This window comes from Phascolarctos cinereus, unplaced genomic scaffold (genome assembly GCF_003287225.1).
Source record: "Phascolarctos cinereus isolate Bilbo 61053 unplaced genomic scaffold, phaCin_HiC Scaffold_726;HRSCAF=1367, whole genome shotgun sequence".
NCBI classification, from domain to species: Eukaryota; Metazoa; Chordata; class Mammalia; order Diprotodontia; family Phascolarctidae; genus Phascolarctos; species Phascolarctos cinereus.
Window position 1 is genome coordinate 167,366,493 of NW_027556098.1, and position 20,282 is coordinate 167,386,774.

General features: G+C 37.9%; 1 long non-coding RNA gene across 1 annotated transcript in view; it reads left to right on the forward strand.

Annotated features, from left to right (window-relative positions):
* LOC144454331 (uncharacterized) overlaps positions 1–20,282 on the forward strand; it is a 40,183-nt gene that overhangs the window by 10,496 nt on the left and 9,405 nt on the right. The window lies entirely within an intron of this gene.

Below are 20,282 nucleotides of genomic sequence, written 5' to 3' on the forward strand. Positions count from 1 at the left end.
GTTAATCAGTTGGGCTTCTTGTCACCAGAAGTAATATTCAACTTGAATTTGTATGGTAAAACACAATGAAGCAAACAAACAAACAAACTAGAAAAAACAACATTTAGCAAATTAACAGTTATAAGGCCTCATATCCAAAGGCACTGAAGCATTGTTATATGATTAAAAATAAACAGAGTTTACATTGACAATAAATAAATATATACACAGGGTATACAGTAACTCACAGAAAATGTGGGCAAATAAATTAGCAGTAATTAACACACAAAACTGTAAACAATATTTTAATTGTTTACAGAACTAATTTTTATAGTACACATTTACACTGGGATGCTTAGTACATCAATCAGCCAGGTTTTGAACAGTTTACAATCAATTATGATTAAAGTCGGGTCAAAAGGCAGACTGGTATAATTTCCTCTTTGAGAAGTCTCCTTGTGACTATTCCCAAACAGATTCTCATACACACACACACACACACACACACACACACACACACAACTTTATAATAAACAAAATAGCAATATAACTTTATATGGCACCTTTAGTCTTAAAGAATCCCAGAATGCTTATAAACTCTTATTCAAACCATGTACAGGAACCAGTAAAGCACAGCCACATTTTCAAAACCAGAGCAGGAGAATAGGGGGGTGGAATGGAAGTTCCTTTCCCTGGTAGAGGTGTGTCCTGGATGACTTAATGGGAGTTTTCTGTCTCTAATTTCTGTGATCCTGTGTGGGTGGACTGTTCTGCTTTGAAGCTGCAGAAGGCCACTCTGTGAAGCCATTGAGAGACAGTAAATGAACAAGAATATAGTAGTGGAAAGAACTGAGGTGTGAGAGGAGCTGTCACCAAGGGGCTAAGACTGGTGAAGTCACAGAAATTTTCCACACAACCTTACTCCCTTCCTTGTAATAGTTTTGTTTCAGATCTTCTCTGCACAAAGTTGCTTCAGGTTGTAGGAGGATATCAGTCCTTCTTGTTGGTTCCATGTAATAAAGTCAGATCAGATAAGATCACAGAATGCTAGAATATTTTGAATGTTGCCACAGTATGCTAAACCTGAACTAGCCTCTGTAGCGGAAAGAAGGCCAGACTGGGGAGTGTGAGACCTGGGTTCAAATTCTGGTTCCTATTCATTGATTTTTTAAAATTCTCATTTAATTAAAATTTTAAATTTTAAATTAATTTTACGTTATTTTCCAAATCTTCATCTCTCATTGCCCGTTCAAAGTACCTTTATAACAAGTTTGCCTAGTCTAACAAATCAAATTCTCATATTTGCCATGTCCAAAAATGCATGTCTCATTCTGCATTTTAAGTCCTCAGCTCTCTGGTAGGAAGTTGGTGGTATGTTTTATCTTCCACTCCTCCGGTCTTGTGCTTTATCATTGCATTGATCAGAGTTTTAAATTCTTCCAAAGCTGGTTTTCTTTTTAATAATCATAGATTTTCTTTATAATATTCACAGATTTTTGAGCTAGAAGTCACCTCTTGATTAACCCATTCATTTCATAAATAAGGAAACTGAGGTTCAGAAAAGTATTATTACTTCCTGGTTTCCAGGCTTGAAGATCTGGCATGAGAGGACCTAGGGGTAGCAATTCTGACTTTGCTCTTCACTGACTGTGTAACTTTGGCCAGGTTACTTAACCTCCTGGGACTCAGTTTTCTCTTGTATCAAATGAGAAAATTAGATCAGATCACCTCCAAGATTCCTTCCGTGATACTATGAGATTTATTAGAGACAGCTAGGTAGCTTAGTGGATAAAGTGCTAGACCTGGAGTCAGGATAGACCTGAGTTCAAATCTGGCCTCAGATACATACTAGCTGTGTGACCCTGGGCAAATCACTTAACCTCTATTTGTCTTAATCCACTGAAGAAGGAGATAGTAAACCACTCCAGTATCTTTGCCAATAAAACTAAGTGGATAGTGTTGGAGTGCTATGGGCTATGGAGTCACAAAGAGTTGGACATAATTAAATAATTGAACAACATGATCCTCCCCTCTATTTGCAAAGCATCAAGCCCCACAGAGGTACTCACAGTTACAACCTCTTATCCTTATTTCTCACCCTCGTTTATCAATTTCTATTCCCTTGTCCAAGAGCTTGCTGTCACTCTTTCTACTTTTGGTCCCTTCCATGCCTATCTCACAGAATTGTTATGAATGTCAAATGAAAGCATATGTAAAGTGCTTTGCAAACCTTAAAGTGCTACATAATAACAGTAATAATAACGCTAATAAAGATCAATAATAACAATTCTTATTATTTCATCCACTGGTCCTAATCTCCCTATCCCCTCCATGCCAGAGCCTCAGAGAATAAGTCCAGTCCTTCTCCCATACTGTATTTATTTTGATGAGAGTTTCTTATGTTCTTTTAAATAAAACCACATCACATAACAGGGCCTCCGTTTTATAAACACAACAGTGTTGCCTTTAAACCTTATTCCTGTCTCCTCTGGGTCATAGGATCTTAGAGCTGGAAAGGACCTTAGAGGCCATTTAATTGAAACACTTTATTTTATGAGTGAGAAAATTAAGATCCAGAGAGGTTAAAGGAAATGCCTAAAATTACATAGGTAGTAAATGTTAGGCAAGATACGAACCCAGGTCCTCTGCCTCTAAGTCAAGTGTTCTTTCTGTTGCGTCATATGGGACATGTTACAGTAAGCTAGAAATCATTTCTTTTTGGAAGGGCTGGGAGGTTAAGAACGTTGACAGGAGACACTTAAATGACTTCCTGTGACACCTTGCTTTTCCTTGTGACAAAACCAACATTGAAAGGGGAGGAAAAAAAGCTTGGCAGGGGTAAATCTTCCTTTATCCACAAGAATTGAAAACAAGTTTTAAAAATGAAAATGTGCTAGACTTGAGATCCAGACAGATTCTAGCAATTTAAGCTCTGACAAGGTTTAAACATGCTTATCTCATCACCCCTGACAGGATTCCTCACATAAGGTAGAATACTAGCAAGAAGCAAAAAATTCCACTCCACCCTAATGTCAGTTTTGGGGAGCGATGGATAAAGTACAAAACATTTTGGAGTTCTTTGGAAGAGTGTTTTCTTTCTGTGATATTCTCCTTAGGTTGTACCACTTTTCCTTTAAAGAATGGAAAAGGACTGGCAATAGGTAGTGATGTTTCTGGAATCAGCAGGTAAAGAGTGAATGGAGCACTCTCTTAATAGGGGGTTGGGGGTGGGGAGAGAAAAGAAACTCTTGGAGAAGATTTTAAGAGTTTCCTGATGGAGCAGCATCCTTGAAATTAAACATTTCCATATGTAAGTTGACATTTAAAATGTGCATCTTATGAAAGATAAGAAGAAAATTGTGAGAAATGCAACCTTAAATATTTTGAATCACAACTTCCTGAATTATGTGGCATTTGGCACAACTTTTAGGAAATAGGAAAATTCTGGGAGTAATAATGTATATGTGCATGTGTGTGCTTTGCTAGTGTACATATATACATACAAATAGATCTATATTTATAGCATAATGAACAGTATATATAAAATACTTCCAATGAAAATTACTTATACACTTAACATTCTAGTCCTTGGAACTAGATGCTGCTTTCGTTTATTTATTTATTTTAAAGATGCTTCCATGCTGATCTTATGGAACATAGTTGCTGGATAACACAAATGTTGTTTTAATTCTTTACGGTCAGTCAAAAATGCCCTGTGAGAGGTCACAGATCATCATTTGAAATGGCTTGTTGAAGACTGGATAGAATAAAACTACTAAAAAAAACATAGAAATGAAAATATGTTATCATTGGCTACCCTATGTGCATATTAAAAACTCTCGGAGGAGATAATATACTGTGGGGAACAAAGTTATACTGGCAGGGGATTGACTAGATGACCTCATGGGTCTTTTCCATCTCTAATTCTTGTGATATCTCAGATATGAGACAAAGCCAATAATCGCTTTCAACATAACAGATTCACCGCCCCCCCACTTTTTTTCTCCTTCTTCCCTAGAGTTTAGGAGAGAACCTTTAAAAATAAACAAACAAAAAACTGTGAGAAACTATGGGAAGATATGGACTGGCCCATTTCTTAGAGGTGGAATGTGGAAACTATGAAGACATTTATTTTATTACCAAGGTTGGAAAGCTGAGTGGGCTGAAGCAATTTATACTGCATGCAGTAGTTTAAGAAGAGAAAAAAAACACCCTGACAAAATGGGTGTAACTGTGGGCTTCTATACAACTGGCCTTTCAGCCCCCCACTTGAGATTTGTGCATCCCCAAGGGAAACTGTGGTTTGGAATACGATCGTGCATTTAATTTCACTCAGAGAACTTATTGGGCTTGGCACCAAAAGAAAGAATTTGTAGTATATTTTTTGTCATGATTAGTGGCCCCTCACCACTACATTTGATTATTTTGGAAAAGGAAAAGTTAAATCCTTGTAAAGTAGTGATTTACAATTTGCGAGCATCCAGGTAGGGTGCATGACTTCTGCCAACTTGATCATGGGATTCACATTTTATTCTAGCTCATTGATGTGAGAAAACAAAACTCTGTCAGGGGGGAAAAAGTAGCTGAAAACATATTCCCTGATTACTCTGGGAGATTTTCTATTCACACTATATCTTTTCTCAGTTACGTTTTGATTTTGGTCTCCACTGGAACTCCTAGCAAGAAACTGGCATGAGCTTGGCTTAGTTTTAATTTCTAATCTAGAGTAACTGGATGTATTTTTATCATCTGACTCCCCCTCCCTCACAGTTATCCAAAAGCTGGGGATTAAAAGGGAGTTCTAATTTTATACCTGAAAGTACACTGGGGATTGTTTTCCCCTAAAGACTTTGTCATGAAGGAGAGCCTATGAGTATCTAAATAGAGATCCAAAGAGAAGTGAGTCAACAAGTGGGTATGCTGGTGGGTGTACAGCTTTCCCCATAGGGACGACATTAGAAGAGCTGATTGAAGAAGTTACATTCCTTAGGACACAGAGATTCCCAAAATGGTGTTTCACCACAGGAGCTAAGGATGGGTGAGCTGGAAGGACAAATATTGGAGGAAGGCAGTCAAGCAAATTTGTATCTGTTCCACTACCCAAGTTTGGGGCAGGGGGGGATCAATCTTGGCTACAAGTAGAGGAGTGAATAGAATTAAAAACCATAGTAAACTCCATTTCCCCTGTTGTTTCTGTTTTCAGTGCTGGGTTTTTTTTTTTTTCAATATGTGAGGGAACACTGCACGGATGTGTTTGAGGCAGATGCTTACTGCTACATTGCCAAAGTAGAAGTAACATTCTAAACCAGGGATGGGGGAACCTGGGGCTTCAAGGCCATATGTGGCCTTCTAGGTCTTGGGTGTAGCCTTTCGACTGAGTCCAAGTTTTACAGAACAAATCTTTTATTAAAGGGATTTGTTCTGTAAATTTGGATTCAGTCAAAGGGCCTCACTTGAGGACCTAGAGGACCACATGTGGCCTCGAGGCCACAGGTTCCCTACCCTGTCCCAATCCATACCCCAATAAAATCATCTGTGATAATGGCTGTCAGTGGAGAAAGCACCAACAGTGTTTTCCTGTATTAACCCAAGCAGAGACTGGAGAGAAGAGTGGAATTTGGTTAGTAGTTGAGAAGGAAGGGCAATGGGATATGCGTTGGGACAATTTAAATTGTATGGGATGATTTATTTAGACCTCATACTTTTAATCCTTCTGTTTAGCTGGGGTAAGACATTTGGACTCCTACCATATACTCATTTATTTTATTTAAAATGAAATGACAGCTTTCCTTTTTTTTTTTTTTAACTCAACAACCAGCACATGATGTCATGAGATCTGAAGCAAAAGGAAACTGAAATCTTTAGGGGCAGTCTGGATACCAAGGCCATTGTGTCAAAGTCATCACTAGAGTAGGTCAAATGGGGCTTTGTTCTGGGATGTTGAAAAATACAGGGTGATGGTATTTTTTATACTCTTTCAGCAAATAGAAATAGCTGAGATTAGTACCTAGTTATTAATAATTACTTGATAAAAGAGGACCTTACAAAATTACCATTATTTCCTCTCTCAAGTCATATCTCAAGCCACCTCCTACTCAGCATAGCCCAGAAGAAGGCTTGTGGTGTAATAGATTCTGCATTCACTGGGGCCGATATCCTAAGGTCTTTCTCTTTCCTGCCCAGAGAAGTATCACAGAATCTCTTTGTGATTCCTGAGACCTTTTGTTCTAAAGCCTATTTTCCCAAACAAATTTGTCTTACCAAGTTGATTTCAGGGTCCCTTTCCTCCAGCTTATTCTAGGTACCAGAACTGATTCTTCTAGTTCTGCATTGTGTTCTTTTTTTTTTTTTATTGTCAACCAGTCAACTACATGAAACTGAGACTGTGAACTGTGGAGTGGATTGCTCAAAATTAAATACCTTAAAAATGGCTCTTAGGTTTTGAATGCAAGTCTTATTTCAAAACCAGTGCTTTTTCCAGGTCACCATGATATCTTTCATTAAGGTTAATTCAGTAATTATATTGCCTCTGGCAAATGTCTTCCTGAACCTCAGTTTCCATATCTGGAAAAAAAAAGAAAATTGTAATAATATGTCACCTGACTACATTACCACTGCGTTGTTAGGCTCATATGAAATAATGTATGTGGAGGGAAAAACTTTGAAAGGTATAAACTTCTATAAAAGTGGAAATACATACTATAAAAAGCAGACACATGATGCATGAATATCTGCTCCAAACAGTAAGCAATCTGACAATTATACTTGACTTTGGGATATATTATAAGCTCTACACATGAAACTAGAGCTACACCATCGGCGTCTAAGGCAGGATTCAAAATCAGAATTGTTTGAGAATATATATCTAGATCTCTACTGATTTATGTAGCTGTCTACAAATAAGGCAAATGGACTAAATGACCTCCAAGGCACCTTGTAGCACTATAAGCTGTGCATGACTGTGATCCACTACAGTACGTCACCTTCCCCCTACAGTTGACTTTCACTGGAAGCCATGGACGGGATCAGTTAGTTATATTCACTAAAATCTGAGTGTCTGCCTCAGCAGCAGTATCAGCTATTAGCCAAGCATTTATACAATATCTCAAACTATTCTTGGGGGAAAAGATAGAGATTTGGAGTGAACCATACAATTAGCTAGATTCATAACTGGTTGAAAGGGAAGATTCAAAGAGTATTAAGAAGAAGGCTACCAGAATGGGGAAAGACCTTGAGTCTATATCATAAGAATGTTGGTTGAAAGAACTAGGGATATTTAGCCTAGGAGATTAGAAGACTCCGAGACAGACATGAGAGGTGTTTTCATGGTTTTGATGAGATGTGTTGAATAGGAATTAGATTTGTTCTTACTTTTTTAGAAGGAGAAAACCACAACAATGGGAAGAGGATGCAAAGGGACACCTCTAGACTTGATTTCAAAAACATAAAAATAAAGTTGAGCAGTCCAACAACTCTAATTGGGTACCTTGGGAGGTGGTACATTCTCTTTCATTAGAAGTCATCAAGCAGAGTATGTCTACTTGTCAGGTATGCTGTAAAAGAGGGTCCTTTCAGGTATGATTTGGACTTGATGGTTGCTGGAGTGGCAACCAACTTTAAATTTGGTGATTCTACAATTCTGTGATGCTATCTGAAAAAAAATTGTTGAGAAAGATGCCAAAAAAGGAGGGGAGCATGGTTACAAACTTCAAGGGAAACTCTACTTCCTAAGTATTTAATACTTATTTTTCATCAACATCTATTTTCATCATTATTTATTTTTTATCAACATCTTCTAAATTAATATGTCGTTGCAATAGTTTGCAACTATGATTAATATTTTGCAGGACCAACGCTCAAAAAAAAAAACCCAACAACAACACAACAATCTGGTGATTTAGTTGAGGTTTGTCCCTTCCATGATTTTTTTTTAAGAAAAAAGAAAGAGAAGAGACAAAGTCAGCATAATAGATATTATTTATGCATATATGTGTACACATGTATATCTCTATATAGGTTTGTGTATGTATATATACACATGTCTCTACATATATACACAAACATATATATGCACATATGTTATCTTGGTTAGTATATGCAAGACTCCACATCCCCACCTTTGCAAAGGAACTGGAGTAGGCATCTTCTAATATCTCTTTGGGATCAATCTTATTATTTCCAATTTAGCCACATTCAGATTTTATTGTTTTATAATTATTGTTCTCATGTATCTTGTTGTTTGTCCTTTGTTCTTGAAGAGGACTGTGACATCAGGAAGATGGTGCCATGATTTGCAAATGAATTGGATTTAAGTGAGTGAGGTCTGTGCAAGGTCACCAGCCTCACTTTCTCATCAGGAGCCATTTGGGTCCAGTGACAAGTTACAGATCAGGACGACTGGAGATGGCCTCCTATCTTGTTGTAGTCATTGTGTATATGGTTTTATTGGCTCCATGTACGTTAGTTCATGCAAGTCTTTCCAAACTTCTTTGAATTTATCATACTTATCATTTCTTGCAACATGATGATGACATTCTATGACATTCATTTATCACAAGTCAATTAATCATTCCCCAATCACTTAGTATTTACTTAGATTCAAGTTCTTTGCTATCATATGCAAACACATGCAATTATGATACATATTTTAATGTTTGTGAGGACTTTCTTTGTCGTCAATGACTTCCTTGGGAATATATGCCTGGCAGCAAAATCTTTGAGTCAAAGAGCCAATTCATTTACATAACTCCAAATTACATTTTGGAATAGTTGTACCAATTTATAGCTTCACCAACATTAGTAGACTTGTCTGCTGTAACTTTTCAAAAATGACTATTTCCATCTTTTCTTACCTTTGCCAATTTGCTGGCAGTAAAACTAAAATCCAGGATTGTTTTGATGTGTTCTCTTTACTATCATATTTAGTGATTTGGAGTATTCTTTCGTAAGTTGTTAATAATTTGTATTTGTCCCTTTGAGAACTATTTTTTTCCATAGACCCTGACAACTTATCTATTGGGGAATAGTTAAACCTTAATTCTAATGAAGGTAAAGGACTTATGCACTATTCAGTGAATGTCAGGTAACTGAGCAGGGGAGAGCAAAATTTTGAATTGAGGAAGTTTTTGTTATAACATTTAAAGTGCTTCCTATTTAGTTACAGTGTAAGACTAATACCAAAAAGGTAGGTTAAACTCATGTAATAATTATTACAACTTGTATTGGTATAGTGTCTTCAATTTCACAGAGTGATACTATTCTTCCAGGATCAAATACAAAATACTCTGTCTGACATTCAAAATGCTTCATAACCTAGAAGGCTCCTACCTTTCCAGTTTTCCCTGCCTAGTACTCTTTGATCTAGTGTCACTGGCCTCCTGGCCTTTCCATGAGGATGATACTCCATCTCTTGGCTTCTGGCATTTTCTCTGGCCGTCCCCTATAGCTGAAATGCTGCTGTCCCTCCTCTGCCTGGCTTACTGACTCAGTATTTCCCCCTCTTCTCTATACTCCCAGCTTCTTTTAAGTGCCAACTAAAATCCCTTCTTTTCCTGGAAGATTTCTCTATTCCCTCTTAATTCTAGTGTCTTATCTCAGTTAATTATTTTCTGTTTATATACACATTTTTTTCAGGTTGTCTCCCACCTTAGAATGTATGCTCCTTGAGGACTATCTTTTGCTTCTTTTTATATCATCAGCACTTAGCACTGGGCCTGGCACATAATAGGTGCTTAATAAATGTTTATTCATTAATTGAGACTATATTCCTTACAATAAAATGAAGTCAATGCAAATATTATTATCTCCATTATACACATGAGAAAATGTAGGTTCATAAAATGATGTGTTCAAGATGATATAGTAAGGAAATGGTATAGATAGTCAATTAATATTCAGTAAGTGTCTATTATGTGCTAGGCACTGTCCAAACACTGGGAATACAAAGAAAGGCAAAGAAAAGAAAAAAAATTAGTCCCTGCATTCGAGGAGCTCATAGTCCAATGGGGAGATAACATGCTAACAACTATGTACAAATAAGATATATACAGCATTAATTGAGGGTAATTTCAATGGGAAGGCATTAAGTTTAAGGAGGACTGGAAAAGGCTTCTTACAGGTTAGACTTAGCTGAGACTTGAAGTCAGAGAAGTAAGAGGTATGTATAAGGAGGGAGAGCATTCCAGGCCTAGAGGACAGCCAAGGAAAATGCCCAGAGTTCAGAGATGGAATTTCATATGTGAGGAACTGCAAGAAGGTTCCCAGAGTACTTGGAAGGGAGTAATGTACATGAAGACTGGAAATAAAGGAAGATACCAGGTAATTAAGGACTGTGAAATAAAAAAGAGAGGGTTTTGTGTTTGACCCTGAAGGTAATAAGGGACCCCTGGAGTTTATTGAATGGGGAGGGGTGAGAGTGTGTGTGTGTGTGTGTGTGTGTGTGTGTGTATGTGTTTGGCATGGTCAGATTTGACTTTTAGGAAGATCAATTTATCAGTAGAGTGGAGGGGAGAGGGTGGAGGGGGAAAGACTTGAAGCAGGGAGATCAATCATGCAGACTTGAGGTGACAACAGCCTGCAATGGGTGGTGACAGTTGTTGCAGTGTCAGTGGAGAAAGGGGGACATATCAGGGGCAGCTAGATGGTGCAATGGATAGAGCACTGGCCCTGAATTCAGGAGGACCTGAGTTCAAATCCGTCCTCAGACCAAACACTTGACACTTACTAGCTGTGTGACCCTGGGCAAGTCACTTAACCCCAATTGCCTTAAAAAAAAAAAGGGGGGACATATCTAAGAGATGTTATGAAAATATAGATGACAGAACTTGGCATCTGATTGGATATGGGAGGTGAGAGAGAGTGAGGAATAGAGGATGATTCCTAGGTTGTGATCACTGGAGGGATAGAAGTCACCTTGACATTAATAGGGAACTTAGAAGGAAGGGAGAGTTTGGGACAGAAGACAATATGTTCAGTTTTCCACATCTTGAATTTAAGATGTCTACAGTGCATCCAGTTCAAGATGACTAAAAGGCCACTGGAGATGGTAAACTCAAAGTCAACAGAGAGGTTAGCACTGAACAAATAGATCAGAGAATCATTTGAATTAATGTTATAATTGAAATCATGGGAGCTGAAGGGTGAATCAAGTGAAATAGAAGAGAAGAAGGCCCAGACATACATAGCCTTGGAGGATCATCACTGTTAAGTCAAGCAATGGAGAAAGAGAAGGAAGGAGTAGGAGGAAAATGAGGAGAGAACATTGCCACAAAAACCTAGAAAGGAATATAAAGGAGAAGTGGAAGATCAATAGTATTATTAAAGGCAGCTGACAAGAAAGAAGAGGATTGAGAAGAAGCCTATTTGATTTGATAATTGATATATTAGTAACTTTGGGGAGAGCCATTTCACTTGAATGGTGAGGTCCGAAGCCAAACTGTGAAAAGTTAGGAAGAGAGTGAAAGGAAAGGAAATGGAAACATTTACTATAGATGGCCTCAAGGAATTTAGTCACAAAAGGAAGGAAAGATGTGGGGTGACAGCTAGTAGGGATGCATGGATCAAGTCAGGGTTTTTTGAGGAGGATATAACACAGTGAATGGTGGGAGAAATCCAAGGTTCAGGTTTCAAAGGGCAAGATCATCAATAGGATAAAGGGGCAAGGGACTCGAGGAGAGGACAATGTAAAATTTTATTGATTCACAAGAGAGTCAAGATGGTGAAGGGAAGAGTGTCCAGTTAAGTGTATGGGGTGATGGCCTGGAAAAGAACTGAGAGGTCAAGGGACAGGAGGTCTCAAGGAAGAAGAAGAACAGGGTTTGGGGTTGCAAGGCAGAAAGAGAAGGTAGAATGGCAAAAGATTTATTTTAAAAAATTCAGAATTCATGAACATAGATGTGGAACATTTGTTGATGATGACAAAATGAAAGGTATAACCATGTTTGTGTGTAGTTTTGGGAAGGGAGGAAAAGATTAGGGTGTTTGAGAGGGCAACTATATATATATATATATATATATATATATATATATATATATATATATATATATATATATATATATATATGTATATGTGTGTGTGTGTGTGTATATATATTCAATATATATTGTTGAAGGCAGGAGTTGGGGAGGAGAGAAAACTGTGAGCCAGGCACTGAACTCATTAAGGAAAGAAAAATATCCTAGAGGTCTGAATCTCATAAATATGGATAGAATCAACCTCAAAAACAAGAGGTTGTTGAGTGGTGGTGGCAGAGGGAGAGCATGGAAATGGCACTGGGGAGCAAGGAGTATTCCAACTTTCCAGTTGTGACCAATGAATGCAAATATAACCAATACTACTAGAAAGTGTGGCCAGGACAAGCCTGTGTCATCCAGAGGGAGTCAGGTCTCAACAATTTCAAGATGATGGGAGGAACAAGAGTGGAAAAACTTTAGCATTAAATCCAGTTGGCTACCTTGGAGCAGGCATTCTGAAGAGTGTGGTTAAAGGGGTGGGCAGCTCCAGTTGAGGAGTTCTTACTCCAAATCCATTGTCCTTTCCATTATAGCACACATTCTTTTGGGCGATGATCTAAAATTCAAAATGAAATTTAATTAATATTTATAGAATCTCCTCCATAAGTATGGCCAAATATGTAGGTAATACAATGATGAAATAAGACACAGTCTTGCCCTCAATAAAGTTACTGTTTTATAAAGGAAAAATGAAATAATACAAAATACATGACTAGTTCAAAGGAAACCTATAATTCAAAGTGACATGGACAGTTTAGGAAAGGAATGGCTGGGCATAGTGGTGAGGTCAAGGAAAATTATCCAAATCAAGCGTGTATTCATTTTTCATATACTTTTTTTTATGTACACATTGTCTTCTCTGGTAGAACGTGAGCTCCTTGAGGTTGTTTTTGTGTCACAAGTGTTTAACACATAGCCTGGCACATCTTAGACTCTTAATAAAAGCTTGTCGATTGAATGATTGATTGACCAAAGGTTTACTAGAGAACATGGCACCTGAAGTTAATTGAGGAAATAGAAGGGTTTCAGTTGGTATTAAATGAAGGCAAAGTGTTATTCCCAGAATGGGTGACAATAGAAGCAGATACAATGAACCCAATGAAAGAAGTCAGAATAAGAATATAGAACAGTCCAGTTTACCTTGAATGACAAGGAGGATTACTGAGAGGAAAAGCTAGAAAAAGCAATTTGGAATTAGATCTTATATAGACTTGAATGCCAGGCTGAGAAGTCTGGATTTTATTCAGCAGGCAATAGAGAAACTGATCATCTTTGAGCAGGGAAACGACATGATTAGAATGGTAAGAACATGCCCTCTTCAGATTTAGCAGAGCTGAGAATCTGAAGGGGCAAAAACAATAACATTGAAATGTAATGGCTCTGGGCATTTTCTCTGGCTTCTCCAGGCCTGGAGTGTTCTCCTATCTCATCTCTGCCTCACAGCTTCCCTGGCTTCTTTCAAATCCCAACTAAAATCTCATCTTCTATATCTGGGGTAGGGAACCTGGTGCCTAGAGGCCAAGTGTGGCCCCAAACTTCACAGAACAAATCAACTTAATAAAAGGATTTGTTCTCTAAAACTTGGGCTCAGTCAAAAGTCCGCATCCAAGGACATAGAAGGCCCCATGTGTCCTAGAGACTGCATGTTCCCCACCCCTATAACTACATGAAGCCTTTCCTAACCCCTTTTATTTCTAGTAACACCTTTCTTTTAATTAGTTTATGTTTATATTCGGTATAGCTTCGTTGTATATATGTGTCTGTCCTCTCTCCCACTAGTTTGTGCACTTCTCCAATGTAGGGGCTATCTTTTGTCTTAGCTCAGTGGCTGGCAAATAGTAGGTGCTTAATAAATGTTTATTGACTGGAAGACTAATGGAGGAACCCTTTCAAATAAAAAAGAAGTATCTCACACTTTCGAAAAAAGTCTTTTCACTTTAATTGGCAGCTTCACATGAAAAGGACAGCAGAGACCTTGAATTTGTCTCAGGGAACAGAGAACCTCTGTACTTTATCTCCAGACCATCATCTTCATCAGGCCTCAAATAGAATTTGGAAAATGTAACTGACTGATAACTATAAGTAAGGGCAGAATCTTTTATTAAAGAAACTTGATCTGAACCAGGGAAGCTTGACACTTTTGTTTAGAGGTGACAACATTTGGAGCCAAGGAGAAAATTCTACCCATCCAAGGCTGAGAGTTGTTATCCTTGCTAAAATGATCACTGTAATATAGTGTCTTACAAAGCCAGACCCCAAAAAATGGTGGAGACTAAAGTTCCCACTTGGACCTGCCAATGGATAGCTGGGTGGCACAATGGATAGAGCACAGGGACTGGCATCAAGAAAACCTGAGTTGAAATTTGGTCTCAGACACTTATCTGGATGATTCCAGGCAAGTCTCTTAACCCTGTTTGTCTCAGTTTTCTCATCTGTAAAATGAACTGCAGAAACAAATGACAAACCACTCCAGTATCTTTGCCAAGAAAATCCCAAAATGGGGGTCACAAAGATATGACTGAAACAACTGAACAACAACAAAGCTCCCAATTGAAGAAGGAGCCCAAGGATTTCAGTGTCTGGACCTATCTGAGAGAGATGCCTGTGGCTGAGGATTTGCTGGGCCAACATTATAGCAGCAGCCCAGGAACAGAGCTATCCACCTTAGCCCTAATGTTATCCTGTTCCAGTCGGGTAGTAGTTGAATAGCCTAGAGATCTACCCATTCCAATCTCAGGGAACCTGTTCAGCTTGGCTCAACGCTGGGTGAACTGTCCTACCAGGAGCAAGCCCAGTGCGGCTGTTCATCCAGCATGCAAGGAGCCATCCCAGACAAGCAGCAACACAACTCCATTGTCACCATATTCCACGGTGAACTTCAGGAGAACCTTCCAGAGAAACAAAGGATATTGAGGCCATGGAGGTCCAGAGCTGTTAACTGCCTTGGTCATATGTGTTCCCTGTATATGTGCCTCATTACTATTGTGCTGTAAGTATGCCGTGGACTTTGTTTTTATTTAAGAGTGTACCCCATGTTTTTTTGGCAAATTGCTTTGTAACTACTGTTCTTTCTATGTTATTTAGGATTGAGCCCAGAGGCAGTACTACACAATGATTCATTAAGAAAAGGATTGAACAACAGGCTATTGGGTTTGGCAATAGGAGGTCATTTGTGAGTTTGGACCCAGTGTGTACTAGAGATTTTATAGGTCTGAGGAATAAATAGTAATTACTCTTTCTAGAAATTTAGCAGTGAATCACAATGAGAGAATCAAAAGCTAAGGATCAAGGAAAGCTTGTTTTTTCTTGTTCATTTGTTTGTTTTAGAATAGAGCAGACCTAAGTATGTTCATAGTCTAAGCAGTAAGAGGAGTAAAGAGGATATGATTAAAGCAGTAAAATGGAAGATATACATAAGAAAGGTAGGAATGAGAACCAAGAGATTGAGGGAAATTGCTTCATCTTTTTTTCTTAGCTTCCAATCTTACTCAAATTTACTACCACGCCAAATGGAAAAATATTTGAGACTGAACTGGATCTTAGGCTCCACAGAACTCTTATATTGTTTTTTGGCAATCCTCTACATATTTTGAGAGAAAAAAGATTAGTGTAAAGGGGAAATTAAATTTAAAGGGAATTAAAATTAAAATTAAAGGGAAAATTAAATTTCTAATCTAAAATCAAATAGTTGTCTGGGACCACAGATCCATGTACTTTAATGTATAGACTGAATCTTAACCTGAGGAAACTATGGTTGGCTTTTCCTGACTTCTCTTAGTTATGTGTGGTGGCTAACAACCCAAGCAGTAATATACTAACAGAGTTTTGCCTGCCCTTGTCAGAAAGGATCCTTCTGTGGGATAAGAACACACTCTTTGACAAAAACTGCTGGGAAAACTGGAAAAGAGTATGGCAGAAACTAGGCATAGATTAAAATCTCACATCATATAACAAAATAAAGTCAAAATGGGTTCATGATTTAGAGATAAAGGCTGATACTGTAAGCAAACTGGGAAAGCAAGGAATAGTTTACATATCAGATGTATGGAGAACAGAAGAATTCATGACCAAATAGGAGATAGAGAACATTACAAAAAGCAAAATGGATAACTTTAATTACATTAAATTGAAAAGTTTTTGCACAAACAAAGCCAATGCAACTAAGATTAGAAAGAAGGTAGAAAATTGGGAAAGAATTTTTACTTCTAAAATATATGGAGAATTGTCAAATTTATAAGAATACAAGTCACTCCCAAATTGATTAAGTGGTCAAAGGATATGAACAGGTAGTTCTCAGATGAAGAAATTAAAGCCATCTATAGTCATATGAAAAAATGCTCTAAATCACTATTGATCAGAGAAATGCAAATCAAAGCAACTCTGAGCTACCACCTCACACTGATCAGATCAGACAAGATGACAAAACAAGAAAATGATAAATGTTGGACAAGATGTGGGAAAATTGGAACACTAATGCATTGTTGGTGGGGTCGTGAAATGATCCAACCATTTTGGAGAGCAATTTGGAAATATGACCAAAGGGCTATAAAAATGTGCATACCTTTTGACCCAGCAATAGCACTTCAAGGGCTATATCCCAAAGAAATCATAGAAATGGGAAAAGGGCCCACATGTACAAAAATATTTATAGCAGCTCATTTTGTGGTGGCAAAGAATTGGAAATTGAGAGGATGCCCACCAACTGAGGAATGGCTGAACAAGTTGTGATATATGACTGTAATGCAATACTATTGTGCTGTAAGAAATGATGAACAGGCTGACTTCAGAAAAAACTGGAAAGACTTGTATGGTCTGATGCTGAGTGAAGTGAGCAGAACCAAGAGAACATTGTACACAGTAACAGCCATGTTGTGCAATGACTAATATTGATAAACTTAACCCTTCCCCAGCAGTGCAAGGATCTAAGACATCTCCAAAGGTCTCATGATGGAAAATGCTATCAATTTCCAAAGAAAGAACTATGGAATTTGAATGCAGATCGAAGCATGCTATTTGTTATTTTTTTTTCTTCTGTTGAGTTTCCTTTCCTCTTTCTGGTAGTTTCTCCTATTGGTTCTAATTCTTACTTACAACATCACTAATGTGAAAATATGTTTAATAGGAATGTATAAAAAATCAAACCAAAGCAAAGCAAAAAAGAAGAAGAAAGGGTCCTTCTTGATACTCCTTAGTAGATCCAATCAGAAAGCCAATAGATGACCCTGAAGAGCTGAGGCTTGGTAAAAGCAGAGAAAAACTTGGGGTCCAGAGATACCCAGAAAAGACCACATGCTTAGCAGAGAACATAGATGTGAGGCCTAGCAATACTCAGCACAGAGAAATATGAAGGCATCCCCAAATGACATCAGCAGCTTCTGAGGTATTTGTTGCTTTGACAATTGTGCCACAGAGTAATAGATCAGGAGCCAGAAGGAACCTTCATTTTAGAGATGAGGAAACTGAGGCTTAGACTAAATGACTCATCCAAGGTCACACCAAGTAGCAAATTTCAGAGTTGGGATTTGAACTCAATACTACCCCTTTGGAACTTCCTTTTTTACTCTTGAGAGTACCACTATCCCCTTAGTCACCCAGGCTCAAAACCTAAGCATCATCCTCAACTCTTCATTCTCTTTTACTTCTACTCCCCTTCATCTAATCTGTTGCCAGGTCCTTTGAGTGGAGGGTGGACTGGAGAGGAAAAAAAGATTTGTGGCAGACTTCCATAATAGAACAAGCCTGAAGTAAGGAGGATCTGAACCAGGGGAGTTCAAGTGTCTCGGGAGAGCAGGGGGCAGGCACCTTCTAGAGATATTACAAAAGTAAGATTCATAGGACCCTCCACTCATTTGTCACAGTGGTCTTCCTAAAATTCAGGGCTGAGCATCACACACCCACACACCTCCACCCCCCCCCCCAGATACCTGTTTCCACTTAATAAAACCCGGTGGTTCCCTATAACCTCCAGGATCTAGCCATCTCAAGACCAGAAATGAGAGGCTGAAGGGGAAAAAAAATTACTTGATAACTTTATTATATATCTAAAAGGAATAGCAAGTTGTACATAATAGATTTGCAGTTTCATGTGCAATTATCTTTTTTAAAAATTGGAATGGAAAAAATGGAAATGCTTATTTTATTCTATAAATTTAAAATAAACATTTAAAAACTAAAAAAGGGGGAAAAACCCACCAAAATCGTCTGTTTGGTCTTCAAAGTCCTTCCTGACCTGCTCCTCCCTCCTTTTCCACTCTTCTTATACCTTTCATTCTCTCCTCCCAAACCTCCCTCTCCTCCTTCTGCCATGTTATTGGTCACCCAGTGACAGTGGTCTCCTTGCTGTTCCTCAAACAAGAAACTCCATCTTCTGGTTCTCCCCTATTCCTGAATGCTCTTGCTTCTCACCTCAATCTTTTAGCTTCCCTGGCTTCCTTAAAGTTTCAGTTTTAATCCCACCTTCTACAGGAAGCATTCCTAGATCCTTCTTAATTCTAGCACTTCCTCTCTGTTGCTTATTTCCAATTAATTATATTGAGTTTGTGCAAGAATGTATGTTGTCTCCCCTATTAGACTGTGAGCTTCTCAAGAGCAGGCACTGTCTTTTGCCTTTCTTTGTATCTCCAGCATTTACCACAATGCCTGGCACACAATTAATGATGGTTATGAAATATTTATCAGCACACTTCCAGTGCCTACTTAATTGGTAATGTGACAGTATGTTCCATATGAGCTTAGGGGGAAGAGTCCTGGCTTTTTTTCCTCTTTATTTGCTCTATCATTCTATTAAATATCTTGTTTTTATCTGAAGTAGCAGACTGATGGGTGGAGGCTTATGACCTGTGCTTTTGAATTATTACTGACCCACAGAGTGTCTTGAGTCTTTGTCTAGGGACCCAGGTATAAATGGGAGTTCCCAGGTTAAATAAAACAATATAGGAAAATGTACAAGCATTACTAAGGGTGATAGAGGCATGAAAATAGCCATAGAATATACCAAGAAAAACATTGTGACTGGATTTCTTCAAATAAGTATAAAATGGTTCATAAAGAATGACAAAAGCTCGGAATTAGAAGGGATTTTAGGTGTCATCTAATACATATTCTACCTGACCAAAAATCCCTTCATTTCTCTTTTCTATAGTTGTAACCTTAAACTTCCTATCTGAAGTTTCATGTTTCATGTGATATAGCATTAAAAAGTTATCACATTGACTGTAATAAGTTTTAAGCAAAAATCAGTTGCCTTACCCCATAGAGAAACCCATCAATGGGAAACTTGACACAAGTGGGGTAAAAAAAAAGTCATGTATACTATTAAAACTATCCAGCATAGCTCCTATCTCATTCCATAACCTTAGGCCAAATATTTGTCTGTCTGCTTCAGTTTTCCCATTTACTTTAATCTTGCTCATGCTTTTATACTAAAGAGTATTTACTGATAAGCTTATAAGATTATTTATCATATGTTTTGAGTGTTTCATATTTCCATTAACAGTATTTAGCAAGTAAAAAAGTGGATGATTTAGACTTCTTGTGGGACAGAAAAAAGCCATTGATAGAAACATTGTAGAAGTAGGAGTACATCAGAGAGGTCAATGGTGGCTTGAAAGAAATAGAGTTATTTAGCTTAAAAAATTTAAAACACACAAGAAACCAAAAATAAACAAACAAAACCCCCCTAACCATTGCCTCTTCACCATAGGGCCTCAACTGTTTTCAGGCACTCTTATGGAAAGTAGAATTATCCTTGGACCTACAGGCCAACCAGGAGCAGAGAGTAGAAGGTTCAGGGAGACAGATTTAAGCTCAATACAGGGAAAGTCTTCTTAGTAATTAATCTGGCTCCCAAACTAGAGAGGGTTCCTCTTTCTGGAGATCTTCAAGTTGAAGTTTGAGGGTCATTTGTGAGAAATGTCATAGAGAGGATTCTTTTGTTCAGGAATGGGTCAGATTACTTGACTTCTCAAGTCCCTTCTAACTCTGAGATTCAGCAAATAATGATTAACTTTAAATGTGCATTATAAATATACTAAAGTGTTAATACTCAGGTGGTTATTATAATTATAGATTTTTTTTGGACCCACAGAGACCAGATAATCAATTTACTTCATTCTGCAGATCAGGAGCCTGAGTCCCAGAGAGATTAAATGATTTGTCAAAGGTTGCACAATAGTAGAATTGAAGCTAGGACCCAAGTCCTCATATAGTCTTCAATACAGTGACTCTTAATGAATTTATATGTCTACCCTTACTGAAATACTCAGATTCTGGTGTCAACCACAAGAGAAAGA